The sequence below is a fragment of the Sminthopsis crassicaudata genome, chromosome 3 (assembly GCF_048593235.1).
Source record: "Sminthopsis crassicaudata isolate SCR6 chromosome 3, ASM4859323v1, whole genome shotgun sequence".
NCBI classification, from domain to species: domain Eukaryota; kingdom Metazoa; phylum Chordata; class Mammalia; order Dasyuromorphia; family Dasyuridae; genus Sminthopsis; species Sminthopsis crassicaudata.
Genome location: NC_133619.1, coordinates 358,030,938 through 358,040,701, shown reverse-complemented (window position 1 = coordinate 358,040,701; position 9,764 = coordinate 358,030,938).

The window sequence follows — 9,764 nt, the reverse complement described above, 5'->3', positions numbered from 1 at the left end:
CATAGTGCCTTGCTTGGGTGGAGGCTGTGGAACTCAGCCCCGGAAGTCCCAGAGAAGCAGAACCTTTGAAATAGGGACCTCGGTTTCAGGACAGACACTTCCAGTTTGAGTGTAGGGGCTTTTCACGTCAGCTGCTGACATCCACGTCACACCAGGACGCATTGGCTGGGCTTTGTGTCGCCTTTACTGTTCAGTCTTAAACCTCAGGGAAGTTGCTAGAACACACAGTGCCCTCAAAGCAGAGCCTTAGTAAACACCTCTGAGGCACTTCCAGGGAGGGGGAGGGGAACTCTCTCCCAGAGCTCTCTCTTAGCTCAGGCCCAGGAGCCACTGCATCCATCTGGTCTGAGAGGAAGCTGGTAAAGAAATAAGTAAATAATTTCCTACCCCAGGGACAGACCCCAAAAGATTTTTTAAATATGAGTAAAAAGCCAAGAAAAATGATCGAGTCTTTCTACACAGAGAAAGAGCAGGTATCCAACCCCAAGGAAGTTAACAGCAGAGAGTCAGCAGATAAAAGCCTAAAGGGGAACGATTCCTGCCCCCCATCACATAACTCTCTCCTAGAAGAGACTATTAAAAAATTAAGAGAATTTGAAGAAAAATGGGGAAAGGAAAGAGAAGCTATGATAAAGAATAACAACGTTCTGAAATTGGAGTTGGAAAAAATAAAGAATTCACAGGAGATGCAGGGAAACAAAATTTGTGAATTAGAAAAGGTTAAAAAAATCACAGGAAAGTAGGATTTATGAATTGGAAAAGATAAAAAAGTCTCAAGAAAATAGGATTTCTGAATTGGAAAAAGAAAATAATTCTCAAAAAAAATTAGGGAAATGGAAAAAAAATCAATAGAGCAAAATAATTCATTTAAAAACTAAATTGGGGTAAATACACAAAAAAGTGATTGGAAACTGAATAATCTCATCTTAAAGAAAGACTGGGTGAAACAGCAAATTATAGAAACAATTAATAATTTCACCCAAGATAATGACAATGATGAGACATCATACCAAAATCTGTGGGATACAGCTAAAGTGGTAATAAGGGGAAATTTTATATCTTTAGAGGCTTATTTGAAGAAAATAGAGAAAGAGAAGATTAACGAATTGGGCCTGCGACTTAAAAAGCTAGAAAAAGACCAAATTAAAAACCCCCAACCAGAAATGAAACTTGAAATACAAAAATTAAAAGGAGAAATCAATAATATTGAAAGTAAAAAAAACTATTGAATTAATAAATAATATGAAGAGTTGGTTTTATGAAAAAGCCAATAAAATAGATAAACCTTTGGTAAATCTGATCAGAAAAAAGAAAGAGGAAAATCAAATTGTTAGTCTTACAAATGAAAAGGGGGATCTTTCCACCAATGAAGAGGAAATTAGAGAAATAATAAGGAGTTACTTTGCCCAACTTTATGCCAATAAATTTGATAACTTAAGTGAAATGGATGACTTCCTCCAAAAATATAGGCTTCCTAGATTAACAGAGGAGGAGATAAATTGCTTAAATAGTCCCATTTCATAAAAAGAAATAGAACAAGCTATTAATCAACTCCCCAGGAAAAAAATCCCCAGGACCAGATGGATTCACATGTGAATTCTACCAAACATTTAAAGAACAATTAGCCCCAATGCTATATAAACTATTTGAAAAAATAGGGGATGAAGGAGTCCTACCAAACTCCTTTTATGACACAGACATGGTACAGATACCTAAACCAGGTCGATCGAAAACTGAGAAAGAAAATTATAGACCAATTTCCTTAATGAATATTGATGCTAAAATCTTAAATAAGATATTAGCAAAAAGACTTCAGAAAATCATCCCCAGGATAATACACTATGATCAAGTAGGATTCATACCAGAAATGCAGGGCTGGTTTAACATTAGGAAAACTATTAGTATAATTGACCATATTAATAATCAAATTAAGAAAAACCATATGATCATCTCAATAGATGCAGAAAAACATTTGATAAAATCCAACATCCATCCCTACTAAAAACTCTTTTTTTTTTATTATATATATATATATATATTATAATATTATCCCTTGTATTCATTTTTCCAATTTACCCCCCCTCCCTCTATTCCCTCCCCCCGACGACAGGCAATACCATACATTTTACATGTGTTACAATATAGTCTAGGTACAATACATGTGTGCGAATATCATTTTCTTGTTGCACAATAAACATTAGAATCCGAAGGTACATGCAACTTGGGCAGACAGATATTAGTGCTAACAATTTTCATTCCCCTCCCAGTGTTTCTTCTCTGGGTGCAGCTACCTCTGTCCATCATTGATCAACTGGAAGTGAGTTGGATCTTCTTTATGTTGAAGATTTCCACTTCCATCAGAATACATTCTCATACAGTATTGTTGTTGAAGTGTACAGTGATCTTCTGGTTCTGCTCATTTCACTCAGCATCAGTTGATTTAAGTCTCTCCAGGCCTCTCTATATTCCTCCTGCTGGTCATTTCTTACCGAGCAATAATATTCCATAACCTTCATATACCACAATTTACCCAACCATTCTCCAACTGATGGACATCCATTCATCCTCCAGTTTCTAGCTACAACAAAAAGAGCTGCCACAAACATTTTGGCACATATATGTCTCTTTCCGCTCTTTAGTATTTCTTTGGGATATAATCCCAGTAGTAGCGCTGCTGGGTCAAAGGGTATGCACAGTTTGATAACTTTTTGGGCATAATTCCAGATTGCTCTCCAGAATGGCTGGATTCTTTCACAACTCCACCAGCAATGTATTAGTGTCCCAGTTTCCCCACATCCCCTCCAACATTTGTCATTATTTGTTCCTGTCATCTTAGCCAATCTGACAGGTGTGTAGTGGTATCTCAGAGTGGTCTTAATTTGCATTTCTCTGATCAGTAGTGATTTGGAACACTCTTTCATGTGAGTGGATATAGTTTCAATTTCTTCCTCTGAGAATTGTCTGTTCATATCCTTTGACCATTTATCAATTGGAGAATGGTTCGGTTGCTTATAAATTAGGGTCAGTTCTCTATATATTTTGGAAATGAGACCTTTGTCAGAACCTTTGTTTTTAAAAATATTTTCCCAATTTGTTACTTCCCTTCTAATCTTGTTTGCATTAGTATTATTTGTACAGAAACTTTTTAGTTTGATGTAATCAAAATCTTCTATTTTGTGATCAATAATGATCTCTAGTTCTCCTCTGGTCATAAATTCCTTCCTCCTCCACAAGTCTGAGAGGTAGATTATCCTCTGTTCCTCTAATCTATTTATTATCTCCCTCTTTATGCCTAAATCATGGACCCATTTTGACCTTATCTTGGTATATGGTGTTAAGTGTGGATCCATATCTAATTTCTGCCATACTAATTTCCAGTTTTCCCAACAGTTTTTTCCGAATAATGAATTTTTATCCCTAATGTTGGAATCTTTGGGTTTGTCAAAGATTAGATTGCTATAGATGTACCCTTTTTTGTCCTTTGTATCTAATCTGTTCCACTGATCTACCGGTCTATTTCGTAGCCAATACCAAATGGTTTTGGTGACTGCTGCTATATAATATAGCTTTAGATCAGGTACACTTAGACCACCTTCCTCTGAGTTTTTTTTCATTAGTTCCCTTGCAATTCTTGACCTTTTATTCTTCCATATGAATTTTGTTGTTATTTTTTCTAGGTCATTAAAATAGTTTCTTGGGAGTCTGATTGGTATAGCACTAAATAAATAGATTAGTTTGGGGAGTATTGTCATCTTTATTATATTCGCTCGGCCTATCCAAGAGCACTGAATGTCTTTCCAATTATTTAAATCTGATTTTATTTTTGTGGCAAGTGTTTTGTAATTTTTCTCATATAATTCCTGACTTTTCTTTGGTAGATGGATTCCCAAATATTTTATACTCTCAACATTTGTTTGGAATGGAATTTCTCTTTGTATCTCTTGCTGTTGCATTTTGTTAGTGATATATAAAAATGCCGAGGATTTATGTGGATTTATTTTGTATCCTGCCACTTTGCTGAAATTTTGAATTATTTCTAGTAGCTTTTTAGCAGAGTCTTTGGGGTTCTCTAAGTATACCATCATGTCATCTGCAAAAAGTGATAGTTTGATTTCCTCATTTCCTACTCTAATTCCTTGAATCTCTTTCTCGGCTCTTATTGCCGAGGCTAGCGTTTCTAGTACTATATTGAATAGTAATGGTGATAGTGGGCAACCTTGTTTCACTCCTGATCTTACTGGGAAAGGTTGCAGTTTATTTCTATTGCATATTATGCTTACTGACGGTCTTAAATATATACTCCTGATTATTCTAAGGAATAATCCATTTATTCCTATACTCTCAAGAGTTTTTAGTAGGAATGGATGTTGGATTTTGTCAAATGCTTTTTCTGCATCTATTGAGATGATCATATGGTTCTTATTAATTTGATTATTAATATGGTCAATTATATTAATAGTTTTCCTAATATTAAACCAGCCCTGCATTCCTGGAATAAATCCTACTTGATCATAGTGTATTATCTTGGAGATGATTTTCTGAAGTCTTTTTGCTAATATCTTATTTAAGATTTTAGCATCAATATTCATTAAGGAGATTGGTCTATAATTTTCTTTCTCAGTTTTCGATCTACCAGGTTTAGGTATCAGTACCATGTCTGTGTCATAAAAGGAGTTTGGTAGGACTCCTTCATCCCCTATTTTTTCAAATAATTTATATAACATTGGGGCTAATTGTTCTTTAAATGTTTGGTAGAATTCACATGTGAATCCATCTGGCCCTGGGGATTTTTTCCTGGGGAGTTGATTAATAGCTTGTTCTATTTCTTTTTCTGAAATGGGACTATTTAAGCAATTTATCTCCTCCTCTGTTAATCTAGGGAGCCTATATTTTTGGAGAAAGTCATCCATTTCACTTAAGTTATCAAATTTATTGGCATAAAGTTGGGCAAAGTAACTCCTTATTATTTCTCTAATTTCCTCTTCATTGGTGGAAAGATCCCCCTTTTCATTTGTAAGACTATCAATTTGATTTTCCTCTTTCTTTTTTTTGATCAAATTTACCAAAGGTTTATCTATTTTATTGGCTTTTTCATAAAACCAACTCTTGGTTTTATTTATTAATTCAATAGTTTTTTTACTTTCAATTTTATTGATTTCTCCTTTTAATTTTTGTATTTCGAGTTTAATTTTTGTTGGGGGTTTATAATTTGGTCTTTTTCTAGCCTTTTAAGTTGTAAGCCCAATTCGTTAATCTTCTCTTTCTCAATTTTCTTCAAATAAGCCTCTAAAGATATAAAATTTCCCCTTATTACTGCTTTAGCTGCATCCCAAAGATTTTGATATGATGTCTCATCATTATCATTATCTTGGGTGAAATTGTTAATTGTTTCTATAATTTGCTCTTTCACCCAGTCATTCTTTAAGATGAGATTATTCAGTTTCCAATTACTTTTTGGTCTATTTACCCCTAACTTTTTACTGAATGTAGCTTTTATTGCATTGTGATCTGAGAAGAAGGCATTTATTATTTCTGCCTTCCTACATTTAATTTTGAGATCTTTATGTCCTACTATATGGTCAATTTTTGCATAGGATCCATGAACTGCTGAGAAGAAAGTATATTCCTTCCTATTGCCATTCAGTTTTCTCCAAAGGTCTATCATACCTAGTTTTTCTAATGTTCTATTTACTTTTTTAATTTCTTTCTTGTTTGTTTTGTGGTTTGATTTGTCTAAATCTGAGAGTGCAAGGTTGAGATCTCCCACTATTATAGTTTTACTGTCTATTTCTTCTTGCAGTTCTCTTAACTTTTCCTTTAGAAAGTTAGATGCTATACCACTTGGTGCATATATGTTTAGTATTGATATGGCTTCATTATTTATGCTACCTTTCAGCAGGATATAGTTTCCTTCCTTATCTTTTTTAACGAGATCTACTTCTGCTTTTGCTTGATCTGAGATAAGGATAGCTACCCCTGCTTTTTTGGCTTTACCTGAAGCATAATAGGCTCTGTTCCAACCTTTTACCTTTACTCTGTATGTATCTCCCTGCTTTAAGTGTGTTTCCTGTAGACAACATATTGTAGGGTTCTGCTTTTTGATCCAATCTGCTATCCGTCTCCGTTTGATGGGATCATTCATCCCATTTACATTTACAGTTAAAATTACTAATTCTGTATTTCCTGCCATCGTATTATCCCCAGATTATACTTTTTTCCCTTGACCCCCCTGATCCCCCTCCCCGATATTTAATTTACAGACCCCCCTTGTGACGCGCAACACTCCCTCTTTTTTTTTTTTTTTTAGGATCCCTCCCCCCTCCCTCCAAGTCCCTTCCCTTATTCTCCTTTTCCTTTCCCCTTTTCCTCTCCCCCCTTTTAATGAGGTGAGAGAAAATTCTCTGAAAAACAAATATGTTAATTATTTACTCTTTGAGCCTCTTCTGATGAGAGTAAGATTCACACAATGATTCTCCCCCTCACTAAGTTCCCTCAGATATGGTGTATTTTCTATGTCTCTTCCTGGGATGTAGTTTCCCTCTTTTTATCACTCCTTCCCCTTTTTCTGAACCGACCTCCTTCCCTTTACCACACCCCCCTTTTTTTCTTTTATATCAGTAAAATCAAATTATCCTTGAGTATTTTTTATATACCCACAACAGAGTTACAGTTCTCAAGGGTTCTGTGTACCTTTTTCTGTTTCTCTTCAGTCTTGTGGATGTAGATCAAATTTTTTGTTTAAGTCTGGTTTTTTTCTTAGAAACATATAGAATTCCTCTGTTTCATTGAATGACCATCTTCTTCCATGGAAAAAGATGCTAAACTTAGCTGGGTAGTTCATTCTTGGTTGCAGTCCTTGATCTTTTGCCTTTCAGAATATCAGGTTCCAGGCCCTTCTATCTTTTAATGTGGAGGCAGCCAGATCTTGGGTGACCCTTATTGTGGCACCTTGGTATTTAAATTGTTTTTTTCTAGCTGCTTGCAGGATTTTCTCCTTTGTGTGGTAATTCTGCAGCTTAGCCACAATATTCCGTGGTGTTCTTTTTTTAGGGTCTATTTCAGAAGGAGTTTGATGAATTCTTTCCACATCTACTTTCCCTTCTTTTTCTATTATCTCTGGACAGTTCTCTTTGATAATTTCCTGTAAAATAGAATCTAGGCTCTTTTTTTGGTCATAGTTTTCTGGAAGTCCAATAATCCGCAGATTATCTCTCCTAGATCTATTTTCCAGGTCTATAGATTTTCCCAGTAAGTATTTGACGTTGTTCTCCAGCTTCACATTTTTTTTGTTTTGTTTGACTGATTCTTGGGTTCTCTGTGAATCATTCATTTCTATTTGTTCCATCCTGACTTTTAAGGAGTTATTTTCTTCTTTCACAGTTTTTAGTTCTTTTTGTAAATGCCCAATTTCGTTTTTAAATGAATTATTTTGCTCTATTGAGTTTTTTTCCATTTCCCTAATTTTTTTTTTTGAGAATTATTTTCTTTTTCCAATTCAGAAATTCTATTTTCTTGAGACTTTTTTATCTTTTCCAATTCAGAAATCCTACTTTCCTGTGTTTTTTTAACCTTTTCTAATTCACTAATTTTGTTTCCCTGCATCTCCTGTGAATTCTTTATTTTTTCCAACTCCAATTTCAGGACGTTGTTATTCTCTATCATAACTTCCCTTTCTTTTCCCCATTTTTCTTCGATCTCCCTCAATTTTTTAAGAGCTTCTTCTAGGAGAGAGTTATGTGTTGGGAGGCAGGAATCATTCCCCTTTAGGTTGTTATCTGATTCTCTGCTGTCAACTTCCTCGGGGTTGGACACCCGCTCTTTCTCTGTATAGAAGGAATCTATGGTTTTTCTAGCTTTTTTGCTCATACTTAAAAAAAATCTTTTGGGGTCTGTCTCTGGGGTAGGAAATTATTTACTTCTTTACCAGCTTCCTCCCAGACCGGATGGATGTAGCGGCCCCTGCGCCGGAGCTAAGATAGAGCTCTGGGAGAGAGTTCCCCACCCCCTCCCTGGAAGTGCCTCAGAGGTGATTAGCACTACTGTGCTTCGAGGGCGTAGAATAGTGAAGACAGCAAGAAGCCCAGCCTATGTGTCCGGGTGGGGCGTGGATGTCTGCAGCAGGTGACGTGAGAAGCCCCTGCGCTCAAACTGGAAGTGTCTGCCAGAAACCGCGGTCCCTAGTTCAAAGGTTCCGCTTCTCTGGGACTTCCTGGAGCTGAGTTCCACTCCCTCCAGCTAAGCTAGGCAGTGTGTGTTGCCTTGGGCCGTATCCACCCACTTGTCAGTCTCTTAACTATTCTCAGGAGGTAGCTGAGGCCACACCCCCTGGTGCCTAGATCTGTGCCTGAGTCACCCCCAGGGTCCGGGGAAAATCTAATCTGAGTTTTAAAATATTTTGGCTTTCTCTTCTGAACTGCTAAATAATTATCAGAGAAGAGCTAACAGCCTGTGCCAGATTCCTTTACCTCAGTGGCTTCTCTGATCCCAGAGCCCTTCCCAGCACAATGGGCGCAGTGTGCCCCTACCCCACCGTCTGTGCTGGTCTTTCTTATTCCTCCCCTGAGAACTGACCTTTCCTGTTGAAACTCCAGATTCTCTTCAGCTGGTAAGTCGTGCTTCCAGTCCTTGTGGTATCTATCAGTCCTGAGCTAATTTTGAGACTTAATTTATCTAATTGGTTGTGAGGGAGTGAGGACGTTCACTGAGTCGTGTGTTTCTTCTCCGCCATCTTCCCTACTAAAAACTCTTGAGAGTATAGGAATAAATGGACTATTCCTTAGAATAATCAGGAGCATATATTTACAACTATCAGTAAGCATAACATGCAATAGAAATAAACTGCAACCTTTCCAAGTAAGATCAGGAGTGAAACAAGGTTGCCCACTATCACCATTACTATTCAATATAGTACTAGAAACGCTAGCCTCGTCAATAAGAGCCGAGAAAGAGATTCAAGGAATTAGAGTAGGAAATGAGGAAATGAAACTATCACTCTTTGCAGATGACATGATGGTACACTTAGAGAACCCCAAAGACTCTGCTAAAAAACTATTGGAAATAATTCAGAATTTTAGCAAAGTGGCAGGATACAAAATAAATCCACATAAATCCTCAGCATTTTTATATATCACCAACAAAATGCAACAGCAAGAGATACAAAGAGAAATTCCATTCCAAACAAATGTTGAGAGTATAAAGTATTTGGGAATCCATCTACCAAAGAATAGTCAGGAATTATATGAGAAAAATTACAAAACACTTGCCACAAAAATAAAGTCAGATTTAAATAATTGGAAAGACATTCAGTGCTCTTGGATAGGCCGAGCGAATTTAATAAAGATAACAATACTCCCCAAACTAATCTATTTATTTAGTGCTATACCAATCAGACTCCCAAGAAATTATTTTAATGACCTAGAAAAAATAACAACAAAATTCATATGGAAGAATAAAAGGTCGAGAATTGCAAGGGAACTAATGAAAAAAAAAAGTCAGAGGAAGGTGGTCTAAGTGTACCTGATCTAAAGCTATGTTATATAGCAGCAGCCACCAAAACTATTTGGTATTGGCTAAGAAATAGACCGGTAGATCAATGGAACATATTAGATACAAAGGTCAAAAAAGGGTACATCTATAGCTATCTAATCATTGACAAAACTAAAGATACCAACATTAGGGATAAAAATTCATTATTTGGAAAAAAACTGTTGGGAAAACTGGAAATTAGCATGGCAGACATTAGATATGGATCCACACTTAACACC